This window comes from Mustela lutreola, chromosome X, assembly GCF_030435805.1.
Source record: "Mustela lutreola isolate mMusLut2 chromosome X, mMusLut2.pri, whole genome shotgun sequence".
NCBI lineage: Eukaryota > Metazoa > Chordata > Mammalia > Carnivora > Mustelidae > Mustela > Mustela lutreola.
In genome coordinates this window covers 107,183,435-107,198,773 of record NC_081308.1, presented here as the reverse complement: position 1 = coordinate 107,198,773, position 15,339 = coordinate 107,183,435, and the positions used below count along the sequence as shown (strand labels likewise).

At 36.7% G+C, this 15,339-nt stretch overlaps 1 protein-coding gene across 4 annotated transcripts in view; it reads left to right on the top strand.

Annotated features, from left to right (window-relative positions):
* TENM1 (teneurin transmembrane protein 1) overlaps window positions 1-15,339 on the top strand; it is an 801,117-nt gene that overhangs the window by 334,841 nt on the left and 450,937 nt on the right. The gene's annotated exons all lie outside the window — the stretch shown is intronic.

Sequence of the window (15,339 nt, the reverse complement as noted above, 5' to 3'; positions counted from 1 at the left end):
CCCTTTAGCCAAAATAATTAAGTAATTAAGTTAGGAATGGTGAGCTTATTTACAAAAGGGGGAATTTTAATAAGAAACTCAGTTAAATTTAGTTTTGTTGGTTCAGAAGGGAAACAGATTTCTTCTGGAAAATATTTTCTAAATGTATTATGGATGTATGATTGGACTATCAAATATAAATGTTGCAATCTTAATCTACCATAGACCAAGACATTGTGACAAGCTATACCTTATATAATTGGCAGCCTGCTGAATATGCCAGTGAATTAAAAAGGAAAGAGGATCAATTTGATGCCTTGAACATAATTAACCACCATGTTTGAATTTGCCTTATTTCAGATATTGTCTGAAACATTATTACCATTTTGCAAGACCTTTTAAGTTATTAAACATTTAAAAATTCCCTTTGGGAGCATGACACCCATTATAGGAGAGATTTGGGTGTGTAGGGGGAGAGATGATTAAAAATAAATGTGATCACCAGACTTCTATTTAGCAGCTTGCTTCCTTAGACCTAATGGTGCTGATAAAAGTAATTCTGATGGCATTATTAGCCTATCTTTATACTACTAGGCCAATTGACAAAAATAAAATCAATATTTTTTTCCAATTGTCAAGACAGCCAATCACCACGGGTTTGATTGGATCACAGCATGGTCGATCTAATTCATTAGTTAAGATTACCGAAATAAACCACACTTGGAAAAATTCAAATGCAGGTTTGTGGGTAACTGCCAAGTAGTGGAGCAGTTCTATAAAAGCAAGCTCATCAAATGATTTCTGCAAGTCATTATTTATGTTCAGAATTGATTCTGTGAATAAAGTCATTTGAAGGGTCTGGAAGATAGAAGTAGAAAAAAATGCTTTTTAAAATTTAAAGTGAAAAGATCCGTTAACATTTATTAAAGTCTGTTTAACACTAGAATTTATTTATTCAGTAAGCATTTGTCAAGCACCCACCATGTGCAAAGGATTGGGAACCCAGAAAGGAACAATTAGACATTTCCCTGATCTTGAGAAGGTCACCCTCATTGGGCAGGGTTGGGGAGTAAACAAAATAGATAAATAATTATGGTGTGATATAGTAAGTTTTATAAGAAAGATGTATGCAAAATGCATGCAATGAAAGCATAAAGAATAAAATAACAAACAAACTGGGGGAATCTGGGAATCCTTCACATAGAAGGTGATATTTGAGGTATGAAAACAAATCTCCAAAGCAGAAAAGAAAAGGAAGGACACTTCAGGCAGAGCAAACAGAATGTGTATGAACACAAAGGCATTAAAGGGCATGGCATATTCTAGAAATGGCAAGAAATTGAATCTGGCTATGTGATAGCATGCTAACAGAGACAGATAATACATGATACATGAAAATAATTTGGGGCCAGTTTGCAAGAGCCTCATAAGCAATGCTGAAGAGTTTAGATATTTTTCTCCTGAAAATGTGGAGCCACCAATTTAATTGTCAATGTGATAAGATTTGTAGCTTAGAAAGACAACTCTTATGTAATTACAGAATGAGGATTGGAATTCATTCACTAATTCAACAATTTATTGAACACTTACTATTTGTTCAGCGAGTGGTGGAGATAAAAAGACCAATAAATCACAGCCTCTGCCTAGAAAACTCAGACTTGTAGAAAAACAGATATGCAAACAATGAAAATTCGATATAATATATCCAGTATTATAACTATGCCCCCAATACAATGAGAACATAGAGGAAAGAGTGCCTGAGTTATCCTGAGGAAGTCAGATAAAGCTTCATAGAGTATGTTGACAATTGAGTTAAGACTTGAAGGATAAGTAGAAATTTGTCACCTGGGCAAAGAAGAAAGACATTTTGGGGTAAGGAAAATCTAGAGGTAACTTATGTTCTTTGAATGGCAGAGTGAAATTACCCTACTCTTTCTCTTCTCTGAAATTACTTAAATACAACAAAGAGCATGTAAGAAACAAATAACTTTACGTCCAAACTACATGAATGAATGAATGCTGCCAAGTGCAGTAGTGATCAAGGAGTATAGGAAGATGCCCAGAGATGACTAGTTTTCAGACAAAGCCGAGCATACTTCCCCAAAGTAATGAGCTCACATCGTGAAATAAACCAACAATCCTTTATTTAGAAAAAGAGGAATAGGATCTAAGAGACTGTTGGTGGAAGCTTCCATGGGCCAAAGGGAGTTCAAGTATTAACCAAGAAACACATACATAAATCATCTTTGTAGTAATCATTTTGAAGAATGATAGAGGAGAGAGGCTGAATTTTTAGTCACTCTACAGCTTCCAATATTCACTGACTGGAAATAAATAAAAGCAAAAACAGCTCTGTCTGTCTGTGTCTTTGTCTCTTTCTATGTCTCTCTCTCTCTCTCTCACACACACACACACACACACACACACACACCATGTCCAAAGGAGCTTCATTCTAAACCAAGGAGAATTCCTGTTAGTCAGGAACAATGCATTTGACTGTCTCCTACATAAACCTACTACTAATAGCTGGTCTAAGAAGAACTAACCTCATTCAAAGATGGGTGGTAATCAAAGTGGAATGAGAACATACTCTATACAAAGGAACTACAAGAAAAATAAATAAGTAGGAAAAACAAATGGCCTATAAGTACTCACCAGAGAAATGTTTCCCCCAAGCAGAAAAAAGTAGGACATATTGCCATCAAAAGACATAGTATATAAATCAGAGAGCTCAAAGGAAAGTGATAGAGTTATAATGAAACAACATAAAAGAATAAAATATGAAACAGATATGAGAAAAAGGAGAAAAAAATTAATCATGAAAATGAAGCAAACATTGAAGGCAGCACAAAGAACAGATATGGCCCAAGATACCATAAGACACATGAATGACAGAACAAAGAGAAGCAAAGAAATTAATGGAATAAACAAATAGCTTTAAAGAAATAGAAAATAAAATCCATATAAGATGGGCACAGGAGATCCAATTGAAAAATCTAAGTGCAAATGTTATTCCAAGAAGGAGAACAAAACAGAAGAAACAAACAAACAAACAAAAAATATGCAAAGATATAATTCAAGAAACATACGAGAAATTAAATAAGACTGGAATTTATAGGTTGAAAAGCATAACATATCCCAGGAAAAGTGTTGAAAGATTGATCAACATTGAGACACACCCAGGTGAAATAACTGGACTTCAAGGATCTCATGGGTATCGAGGCAGAACAATTAAGTATATATAAGAGACTATTTAACAAAAACCTTCAGCACTAAGAGACCATAAATCAGTGCCTACAAAGTCCTCAGGGTAAAAGATAGATCTCATTAAATGTAAGGCAAGCAAGGTGCTTAGGGCACAAAATTTAAGGTAGCACTCAATCTCAGGTGCCAACACTACACTTACACAAAAGAGTGAATGCCTTTTTAAATTCTGTGCCCTAGGAGCCTCACTTGCCTCTCCCTATATCAGCTCTGAATACTGGCTAAAAAAATATAGGATACTTTAGAAATATATATATATATATATATATATATATAGAGAGAGAGAGAGAGAGAGAGAGAGAATACTTTATAAATTTATAACTACAAAGATAACCATTAGGAGGAACAGTAAAACTAAAAACAGAATACAAAACTTCCACATTATCAGAAGAAATGTGCATACATAATATATACAACAGATAAAATATACAGTATGTCAATTAAAGGAAAAGAAGCAATAAAATATATAGAAAAATAAAATATAACCTAACAAAGCACAAAAACAGCCATATTAATTTTTAATGGGCAGAGACAGTTTGTCCTCAATACCCGTTTTTTGCTTCTTACTTAATAATGAACCCACAGATGTCAGCTGGGTTTCTGGCCACCAGAGTAGACAAAGTTTAATCTTCCAGGGGCTCTTACACCTAGATTTGGTCATATGACTAAGTTCTAGCCAGTGGAATATCAGAAGAAAGGATATGTACAACCTCTAGGAAATATTTTAAGGATAATGGTTTCTCCTCTTTTTTCCCTTCCATTGGCTGAAATAAATATGTTATGAATGGTGGTATCACAATCATTAGGAGCTACAGAGGGAAACTATGTGTTGAGGATGGCAGCACAATAAAATGGAATGAAACTTAGTAATGATTTAATGACTATGACGCTACCATATCAACCCTAAACTACCAATCCATATGTTTTCATGAGAGAGAAATAAACTTCTATCTTAAGGAAGAGCTTTCTTTTCCTTAGAGCTGAATTTATAACCTACTTAATCTGCTCATGTGCTACAAGAAGGAGATCTCAGAATGCATCACAAAGTATACCATATATATGGTAGGCGGAATTCTAAGATGGCCACTATGATCTACACTCTGATGTTACTCCTGTGATTATGTTGGTTACATTGACAAAAGCAACTTTGTGCATGTAATTAAGGTTAGTAATCAGCTGACTTTAAAATTGGGAGGTTGCTTGGGTGGGTCTAACCTAAATGCATGAGTCCTTTAAAAGGATAGAGTAGCTGGTGGCAGAAAGGAAAGTCAGAGAGATTTACAGAGTGAGAGGGATGTGATGTGAATTAGGTTCTCTGTTGCTGTCATGGAGGCAGCCATGGGACAAAGACCTGAGACAGGACTCTGGGAGCTGAGAGAAGTACCTGGTGGCAGAGAACAGTAAAAATGGGGGACCTCAGTCCTAAACCCACATGGAATTGAATTCTGCAAACTACACTAATGAGCCTGAATGAGGCCCCTGAGCTCTAGGAGAGAATGCCTACACCTTGGTTTCAGTCCTGCAGTTTCCTGCTATTGTCTCCATTTTGCAGACCTTCCACCATAAAGTCATCTTGCATTTTCTAGTTGTCTCCTTTTTTTTTTCCTGTAGACTCTGAACCATAAAGCTTTACTCCTTATATCTACAAGGCTTTATGCATTGTAGCTTTGAAATTGCAGCCAAGTCCATTAGCAGTCTTTTTAACATGACCACCAACCTAGTCCAGGCCTTTATCACTTTGTGACTAAGTGGCTCTAACAACATCATAGTGAACTTCCCCAACACATATTCTCTCCCTTTCCCATCCCATGACCTATCCCATATTAAAGTCATGCTGTTTAACTATGCTTTTTATCACATTTCTTTATTCTAAAATCTTTGGCTTCCCAAATTCTCTTACAAGACGTTTAAGTTTCCCTTTCTGGCATTTAAAGTAATTCATAATCTGACTTCTCTTAATCTCTCCATCTTAATCTCTCAAAAAAGTGAAAATTTTATTATAGTCTTGCCTGTCATCTCTAGACTTCAATTTGTTTGTTCTGCTGAGAATAGGATGGAATCTTTTTCTCTACTTGGCTGTATTTTATCCCTTCTTCAAAGCGTGTCTCATATATGGGGTCATCAGGAAGCTCTTACTATGTATTCTAGTCCATATTGACATCCTTTTCTTAACTTCTGCAATACTCATATGTTACGCTATCTCTAATTGTTTTAACTCTTTGATATCTATACTTGGTTCCTTATATGTGCGTGTATACATTTGTTTTCCTATCTTCCTATCTAGTCTATAAACTTCTTGAGAACAAGAGAATGCCTTGTATTTCTTTCTCAGTCCATGGTACTTAGCACAGTGCTTTGTCTAATGTGAACATGCAGTCTAAATAGTTATTCATTGGTTTCAGGCGATGAAGCTAGCTGGTAATGTATTTGTTGGTCAAAAGGACCTATATTGTTGCCTCTTTGAATCAGACAATAACTGCCTTATCTGTCTGTTCTGTAAATATGTATCTTTAGTGAAACTTTATGACTAATATATTATATAATTCATACTCTTGGGTCCCCGCTTTGTTTTTTTCCCCTATTCCCTACTTGCTTCCATATTGATTTGATTGGGAACGGAGTGGGACCTCCAATTTTGCTGTGTTAATTTTAGTACATTTCTGCAATCATTCTATATGCTGTGATTATTAGGTGGTGGTGGTTTTACCCTTGAACTGAAATGACAAAGTGATAGACAGGTATTGAAGCATACCGTCACAGGATGGATATACTTTCCAAGTAAACTATGCTTTTTCTTATGGTTTTTAGCAAGACTCATTCTCCTCACAACCTATGCATCTTGCGTTTTTCTTTTTTAAAAAAATATTTTATTTACTTATTGACAGAGAGATCACAAATAGGCAGAGATGCAGCCAGAGGTGGGGGTGGGGGTGTGGAAAGCAGGCTCCCCACTGAGCAGAGAGCCCGATTCGGGGCTCGATCCCAGGACCCTGGGATCATGACCTGAGCTGAAGGCAGAGGCTTTCACCCACTGAGCCACACAGGCGCCCCATTATGTTTTTCTTTATAGTGTTTTCAAAGACTGTGCACACACACACATGCCTGAGTATGTACATAACTTAGTACACTTTGAGAGTGACATGACCCAGTTCAGTCTGGCCTAAGGACAAGGTGAATGTTTGACTACAAGTGTATATTTGTCTTCAGGTATGGCTTGATCAGAGCTCAATTTATGTCACCAAACCCAATTTATCTCTATCTGTTGGTTCAGATTCTACTCTCTAGTTGTTAGCTACACTGTCAGGCTATGTAATGGTGGCAAAATCTCTTCTAATGGGGGAAGAAAACCTTCCTTCTCCCCAGAAATCTTAGGAAATTTCTAAGTGGTTCTTATTACCTTTGGTTTAGTCATTTGCCCAGCATTGAAGAAGTCACCTTGGCCCAAGGAATGACACTGGCTGATTTTTTAGGCCCATTGAAGACCTACCTGTGGAGCTGAGAATGGGGTCAGCCTCACTCCTCAAAACATGAGAGCTGGATTGGAAGTGTGTAAACCTGGTGATTCACAGACCTGTACCCCTGGGGATAAAAATATATGTTTATAAAAAATAAAAAAATTAAAAAAAAAAACATGAGAGCTGGAGAGAAAGGTGGTTTATTAAAAAAACAAACAAACTTAAAGTACAATATATATTTTTTTAATAATAAAAAGTTTGAAAAATACTGATAGCAAAAACAATAGCTCACCACCATAGTCTGGACTAGTGGTTTCTTTTTCTGACCTGTATTTACTACTCAGATTGCTTCTGAACCTCTTGTTTTTGAAAAAAATACTGTTCTGCTTTTTTTAAATAGCTTTATTGAGGTATAGTTCACATGCCATGCAATTTAGTGCTCTTCTGTACATTAACAGCTATGTGCAAATATAACCACAGTCAATTTTAGAACAATTTCATCACCTCAAAAAGAAGCCCCCTTTACCCTTTAGCAATCACCCTACCACCTCCACATCTTCCCGCTCTAAGAAACCACTAATCTTCTTGCTGTCTCTTTAAATTTGCCTGTTACTGACATTTCATACAAAAAGAATCATGCATTATTTGGCATTTTGTGTCTGGCTTCTTTCACTTTGTGCATTTTCAAAATTCATCCACAGCATAACATACATCAGGATTTCATTCCTTTTAATTGCCAAATAATGGTTCATTGTAGGGATATGACAAATTTTGTTTATCCATTCACCAGTTGATGGACATTTGGTTGTTTTCATTTTTGCCCTTCCATTTTCATAGAGAGATTTCTTTTTTTTTCTTTTATGTTTCTATTGTTCATCTTGCTGATTTTTAAAGTCATTATAGAGATTTTTATGCATCTATATATCATTTTTCCCAGTTGAAAATTATTTGTTCTCCTGAGAATCAGATAAATGTGGTTTTCCCTCAGATGATAATAATCTTCTGCTCATATCTGTGGTCATGAGAGCTTTACCCTCTGTGAGATGCAGAGGTAGCTGCATTTTAGTCCTTTTTTGTATGGAGTTATTTCCTTGGGTGGAGAATTACACACCAAGCAGCAAATTTAAATCATGCCCACTTTCAAACTTTTTTTGGCATAGATTCAAATAAGAAATTCTTTTTCATTGCAACCCAGTAAACACATAATACATGTATATAATTAAATAAAAGTTTCACAACACAGGTTACAAAACACTACATACAGTGCACTATGGTATCTTATTCTATTCTGTTCTAGTCTATCCTATCCTACCTTATTCTTACCCACCATATTCTTTTCTCTTGTTTTCAGTGTACCTTTCATGACCCCATACATTACTTTCACAACCCACTAATGGTTTGCTACCTGAAGTTTCAAAAACACTAGCCAGAAAGATCCTTTCTCATCTTTCTGAGGTGAGGGTTGAAGAATGATCTTTTATTTCCGGATACCGACCATATGTTGATGGATCATAGAAAGCCCCTATGTTGACAACTCTGTTTCCAACCTACTGACCTTGAGAAGCAAAAGTAATTATTAGCATAATTTATTATGCTGGGAACAGCTAGAGTAACTATGCTATGTATTTTATCCCCTTCTTTTAGGAATTAACTACCCTGTATGACCCATAATTTTTTTTTTGTACCAAGAATCTAATATTTACCATTTAAATGCTTTATGATGACAAAGTCTTTATGGGCCTTCCTGTCTGTACTTTAAAGGATGCCTTAAGGTTACAAAGTGTCTTTGGAGTGACAAGTCCAAAGGAAGCAGAAGCAAAATGTTCCCTGTGGAAACTAGAATAACCTGAAAGACTGTTCAGGCTCATTTCTCATATGACCCGCTTTACTAAATTTGGCTTTAACAGTTTAGCTTCTAAAAGGAGGGGTAATTGCCAGTCAGAATTGAAATGGCAGTGAGTGAAATGTGTCTCTAGGACACAATATGATAATATATAATAGCGACCTATTTTTTTAAAAACTACAAATCCTCCCCACCTTACATTATGTCCCTCGTGCTTCCCAAATGAAGGGACAGTCTTACTCTCTTCCTATGATGCCTTTATTGCTGACTTTACTCCCCTCCCCACATATTCCTCCCCCCCCATATAAGCTGGGAAAACTCCAAAGTACCTCCTACCTCCTATACACAAATCTGCCTTTCCCCTTGTCTTTATTTTTCATGTTCCCAGAGCCTCTTCCACCTTGTATTTGTGACTGCCATTTCCAAAAGACCCCAAAATTTAAAATTGACAGGAAACACAATCTGAATTAGAGAGAGGGGCAGAAACTTCAACTTGTTTTTTTTTTCCTATTCAGTTGTCTCCGTGATCCTTCAGAGAACTTAATTTTTGATTGCAAAATTAAAATCAAGAGGTAACCACACACTGTGAGGAGCTCCAGGAATCCCAAAAAGGAAGAGAGTAAAGATATTCAACCCTCCCGCTTGTTACATGTTCCTCATTTTCCTTATTCAAACTCTATCCTTTTTTAAATCTATATTTCCAGCATGGTTCATCATAGCATAACATCATGGTTCAGCATAACAGCTCCATCAGGCATTCCATTTTAGTCCTTTTTTGTATGGAGTTATTTCCTTGGGTGGAGAATTACACACCAAGCAGCACATTTAAATCATGCCCACTAATGGCTAGGAAAGATGGGTTTGTATATATACTTTCCAAATGGCAGATAATGTCCTAATCAGGTAAGAAAAAACAGAAAAGTCATAGGTGAAAGTTAAGTGAATGCTTCTGTAATGAAGGCTTATCCTGACTTCAGCTAAGAACTATGACTCATAAAGGTAAATACAAGAAGGTCTGGATATCAGTTATCAAATGTAAAATATATTAAAATCTCACAGACATATGAAATAGCAAATATGTTTTCATTTATTTGTGGGCAATAATGACTTCAATTAAGTCAGAACATCTCAAAATAACAATAATGAAAATTACACAGGTTAGAAGACTATAAAATTGACTTGAATAAATAGTTTCATTTCACCTTAGAGATGTTGGTTATTATTCAGTCTTTAAGTATAAAATATTCTTTACATGTCCATTTGCAAAAAAGATCATTTTTAACCCAATTCAATTTTACATTTTTCTATTATCCTACCAGGCAGAGTTCAATGCAGTATAGTTGGACTTGTGTTATCTTTTATTGAGTAAGTTTATCCTACTTGTCCAGAGTTAATACATTTTTCTACTTTGGAAGTCATTATTTAAACTCAAATGTGTTTTCCACTATTTTGCCTAACAACAGTTTGGAGAATCTATTTCATTGAAGTATGGCTTTAGATTTTGAGATTCTTTTCCTAAATAGTATTTATAAAACACATTTTCTGTTGTTCTATTGTGAGAGTTTTTTTAATAATTGGTATTTTAATATGTTTTGGACCATGAGAATGATACATATACTAGATTTATCCTCCTCCTTATTTTTGGTTTGGACAGAAAAAATTACTATTGTTTCAGAAAAAAAAAAAATCTTCTTAACAATACAGAACAAACTGAGGGGTGATGGAGGGAGGTGGGTGGGGGATGGGCTAGATGGTTGATGGGCGGTGAGGAGGGCACTTGTTGGGATGAGCGCTGGGTGTTGTATGTAAGTGATGAATCACTAACTTCTACTCCTGAACCCAATATCGCACTGTATGGTAACTACCAGAGTTTTAATTTAAAAATTTTTCATGAAGGGATGTTTAAAAAAAGAAAAAAAAATCCACTTGAAATAATCTGCCTCTATTTTTTGACAGACAACCCATCTGAAACCCTAACTTCATAGCTCCCGACCTTCTTCCAGCCAGTGTTCATTGCCTCCACTCTGCTTCAGCAAGTCACTTTTACCTCTTCACTCCCACTGACGTACCTCTGATGTATCATCAAGAGCTCTAGGTCCCTCAATCCTCCCTAGCTTCCTATCTACTCTTCAGATTTTTTTCATGCTTTCTGTTTTACTAATCCTAACACTTTTTAATCACAAACTCATTGACATCCTTGTGTCTCACCATGTCACCAGTCCTCAGCCTTGGATCATTTTTACATGATGTTTTCTTTCTTCTTCCCATTATGCTTCTCATTGCCAAAGACAATCACACCTGATTTGCCACTGCAAATTCATAGTGTCCAGGCTTAGCCAAGCCCTGAAGACTACCCTGTCTTTATTTTTGTGCCAAAGTCAGATCCCTTTCTAAGAATGCCATTCTTACTGTTCTGATGCCAGTTTCTTTGGACTACTTTTTCCACACCCTGTCAGGCAACAGAAAATGTTGCTTCCTACCTCAGAGAGAAAATAGAGGTCATCAGTCATGTTACCTCCAACTTCCTACCACGCTATCTTCAACATACCTGTGTTTATACTTAGTCTTACAAGAAGTTTCATGATCAGAAATAGTCATCCACCTTTTCAGTGCCAACTCTCATTGTGTGTTTTCAATCCTATACACTCCTCACTTCCTCTGGAGCTGAAACTGTTAGTTCTCTATCATTACATTATTCATTTCTCCATTGTAAATACTTCCTCCTTTACCATTCAGTCCTCAATCTTCCTGGATTGGTCCTTAATTTTTTCAGGTCTTTACTTAAATATGACCCACTCTGAGAGTCCTTTCTACATTATCTAAAATTACAACTTCAGAGACCTTACCCACAAATGTGCTCCGTATCCCTTTCTCTGTTTTAGTTTTCCCTTTAGCTCTTGACACCATCTAACATACTTTAGGTTATCTTGTTGCTCTGCTTTCCCCACTAGAATATAAACTCCACAGGGTAGGGATTTTTGCTTGATTTCGTATTACCTATAATAATATCTGGCACAGGGGGTCCTGGGTGGCTCAGTGGGTTAAAGCCTCTGCCTTCAGCTCGGGTCATGATCTCGGGGTCTTGGGATCAAGCCCCGCATTGGGCTCTCTGCTCAGCAGGGATGAGCGCTGGGTGTTGTTCCTCTCTCTGCCTGCTTCTCTGCCTACTTGTGATCTATCTTTGTCAAATAAATAAATAAAAATATCCAACTTTTATAGCAACATGGATGGGACTGGAAAAGATTATGCTGAGTGAAATAAGTCAAGCAGAGAGAGTCAATTATCATATGGTTTCACTTACTTGTGGAGCATAACAAATATCATGGAGGACATGGGGAGTTGGAGAGGAGAAGGGAGTTGGGGGAAATTGGAAGGGGAGGTGAACCATGAGAGACTATGGACTCTGAAAAACAATCTGAGGGGAATGAAGTGGTGGGGGGGTGGGAGGTTGGGGTACCAGGTGGTGGGTATTATAGAGGGCACGGATTGCATGAAGCACTGGGTGTGGTGCAAAAATAATGAATACTGTTATGCTGAAAATAAATAAATGTAATTAAAAATATATTTAAAAAAAATAATGTTTGGCACATGATAGGAATGGGATAAGTAATTATTGAATGAAACGAATCAACAAACAAATTTGACTTCTCTTTCCACTACTCTATAATCATGAAGATCATCACTGACATTTTGGCCAGATCTTCATTTTTGTTCTCATCCAACTTGAACTTTCAGTAGAAGTTAGTACTGGTGTCCACTTGTTCCCTTGGGAAAAATGATTTCTCCAGGTTCTTCAAAGTTTTTAGACTCTTTCAAAGATACCTCTTTATCATTACACCCTTTAAAATTCTCAATGTTCCCCAAAGCTCTGTCCTTGGACCTTTTCAATTTTATGCTCTTTATTCTGAGAAATACCTTTAAACACCATCATTGGCTTCCCAGTCTATATCTGTAGTCCCCACTTTGCTCCAAAACTATTTCTGATTCCTGTTGGGCATCTATAGGATGGTCCACATGGTCTTCGAACTCAATACAACCAACATCAATTCATCATCTTCCCTTCTTCCAGAATGCCTCATTTTCAAAATGCCATCAACATCTGTCCAATTTCTCAAAGTATATACATTCTGAATTTATTCTAGGTTCCTTCTTCTCCCCTACTTCTAATTCTGCTCCATATTCTAACAACTGTACTTAATTCCACTTCTGACCTATCCCCTTTATCCCATGTCCAACATGTCTGCTTTAATTCCAAGCCTTATAATTTTTCACATGGGATGTAACAAATTGTCTGATTTTTTTTTAATCTTCAGGCTTGCCTTTATCCAATTCAGCTTTTACACTATCACCAGAAATTCCTTTGTCAGTACATATTTTCCCATGCTAGTCTCCTCTTGGAACATTCAGTGACTATCTATTACATTGTGAGAGAAGCACTTATATTCCATAAAGTCCAGCTTCAACCTACCTCTCCAGCCTCTGAAATTCAACAGGCATATTTTTTTATTCACTTTTCTTTCAAGTGCACCAAGCACTTTCACAGTTCTTCAAATATAGTTCCTTTTACCTACAATGTTAGTTTCTTTCCCCTAAATCTAGCCAACTGTTAAGCACTATTTAAAAGCCAGGTCAGGGGGTGCCGGGGTGATTCAGTCAGTTAAGTGTCCGACTCTTGATTTCGGCTCAGGTCATGATCTCGTGGCTGTGGCATTGAGCCCTGTGACTGGCTCTGTGCTCAGTGCAGAGTCTGCTTCAGAGTCTCTCTCTCTCCCTCACTCTCTCTCTCACTCACTCTTTCTCAGATAAATAATTTTTAAAAAAAGCCAAATCAGCTTCCAGTTCCTCTATAAACCTTGTCCAGATCTCACAAAGAAAGTTACCTTGCTCTCTAATCTTCTAGCATTCTGTATCATACATCTCTGTTAAAAACATGTCTACATTGTACTTTAGAAATTTGTTTAGCTTTTGGTCTGTTACTGGATCGTGAACCTCTAGCTCCCAAGTAATTAAGATAGTCTAGCTGAGGAGATAAAATTTAGACTTAAAAGATTAAATAGTGTAAGTTATGATATGATGATTATTCTATGAGGGAAACAGGCTAAGGGTAGAAAAATGGAAGCAATCAGGATTGGTTTGGGAAGGCTGCATGGAGGAAGTGGATTTTGAAGTTTGAATGAATTTTGGACAAATCAAGAGGCAAAGACCCATGACTTCACTTGAGGATTGTACTCTGAGCCAACATGAGAAGCTAGAACTAGAACAAAAATGTCAAGAAGAGGAGTAATTGGATACATACTGGGACAGGGAGATTTGAATCTAATTGTGGGTTGCCTGAATGTCATGAATTTATTGCTGCATTGTGTATGTATGTTCATAGGCACATACGTGCCACTTAGATACAAGATATACGTTTGTCTGTTATTGGTTGTTTTTCTTCCCATTCTCACTCTGGGTCTGAACCAAAAGTTTTCTGAAGTCCTCAGAGAATCTGATTATCCTCTTGCATTATTCTATTTATTTAAAACTGTCCTCCTGGAGTCTCCTCTGTTCATTTTGATCAGTCTCTGATCTCAGGGGCTAAATTATACATTGTACTGATTAGGGAAGGAAAGCAGAAAGGAGAAGGTCCTAAATGGGATAAAATGTGGATCACGGAGATCGTTTGCTTGATGTGGCAACAATTTTCAACTGATAAGGGGAAAAGGTAGTAAAAGCAGCAGTGCATATGGGTCTGCATTTTGAACAGCAAATTGTAACCATAGCATTGGATGTCCCCCTTACTCTCTGGTTGTCTCTTTATTCAGAAGTCTAAGTTAATTAAACTTGGCTTTCCTAGTGTTTGAATGCCAATTCTAAATGCCTGCAGTGAGAAAATCACAACCTATAAAATCAGTCAAAATGCACATTCTAGAAGAGTCATCACAATTGATCGTGATATTTCCTAACATCCTTCCATCCTGGTATTCCTGCTTTTTTTTTTTTCTCTACTGTTTTTATTTCTAATTATTATCTGTTGAGATTAGTGGCTTGCCCTTTGCTTTCTGGCATGGCACATTGTAGAAATGCTTTGTGGTGGGACTTTAATTTGTTCATGATGACACTCTTCTGCCTTTGCCCATGGGAAAAATAAAATTGAGTCATTCTTCCTCTGGCCCTCTTCAGCTACATATCCTGTCAGTATGATGTTTATCTCAACTTGCCTATTGATGATTACATTGATTGTGTTGTATTCTAGTATGCAGCTCTGTGCTGCTGGCTTTTTAGTTTTGTAGGGTTTGCCTCCTCTAAAAGGATGCCTGTGTGAACTTAAAAAGTCACTGATCTCCTGATACTAAGGAACAGACGAACTATGCTTGGTTTATCAGCCACTACTGGGTTGAGCCACTACTGTATTAGGGGTAACTCAAAGAAGAAATTATGTGACTGGCAGAATATATAAAGCAGTGTGATAATGAGCCACATTTATAGCCAGGTTCTCTTGTAATAACTCCTCAGTTTTTATTGTAAACCACTGCAAACGAGTGCAGGAAAACGTAACAGATTTGAGGGAAAAGAAGTAGGATTAGAACTATTATCTTCGACGGGATAGCTAGACTACCAACTTCTTTTAATCACTGGTTTTTAAAGTGAAAGTAAAGTGGGTTTTTAAATATTGGATCATTTGTTGATTTTTACATTCTTTTTTATGTCCTGTTAAACACAGGTCTGGGGTATGAATCTTGACTTAGCTACCTACTAGATACCTATATCTTGGGACAATTTTATAACCTCTTAAATCCACAATATTCTTATCTATGG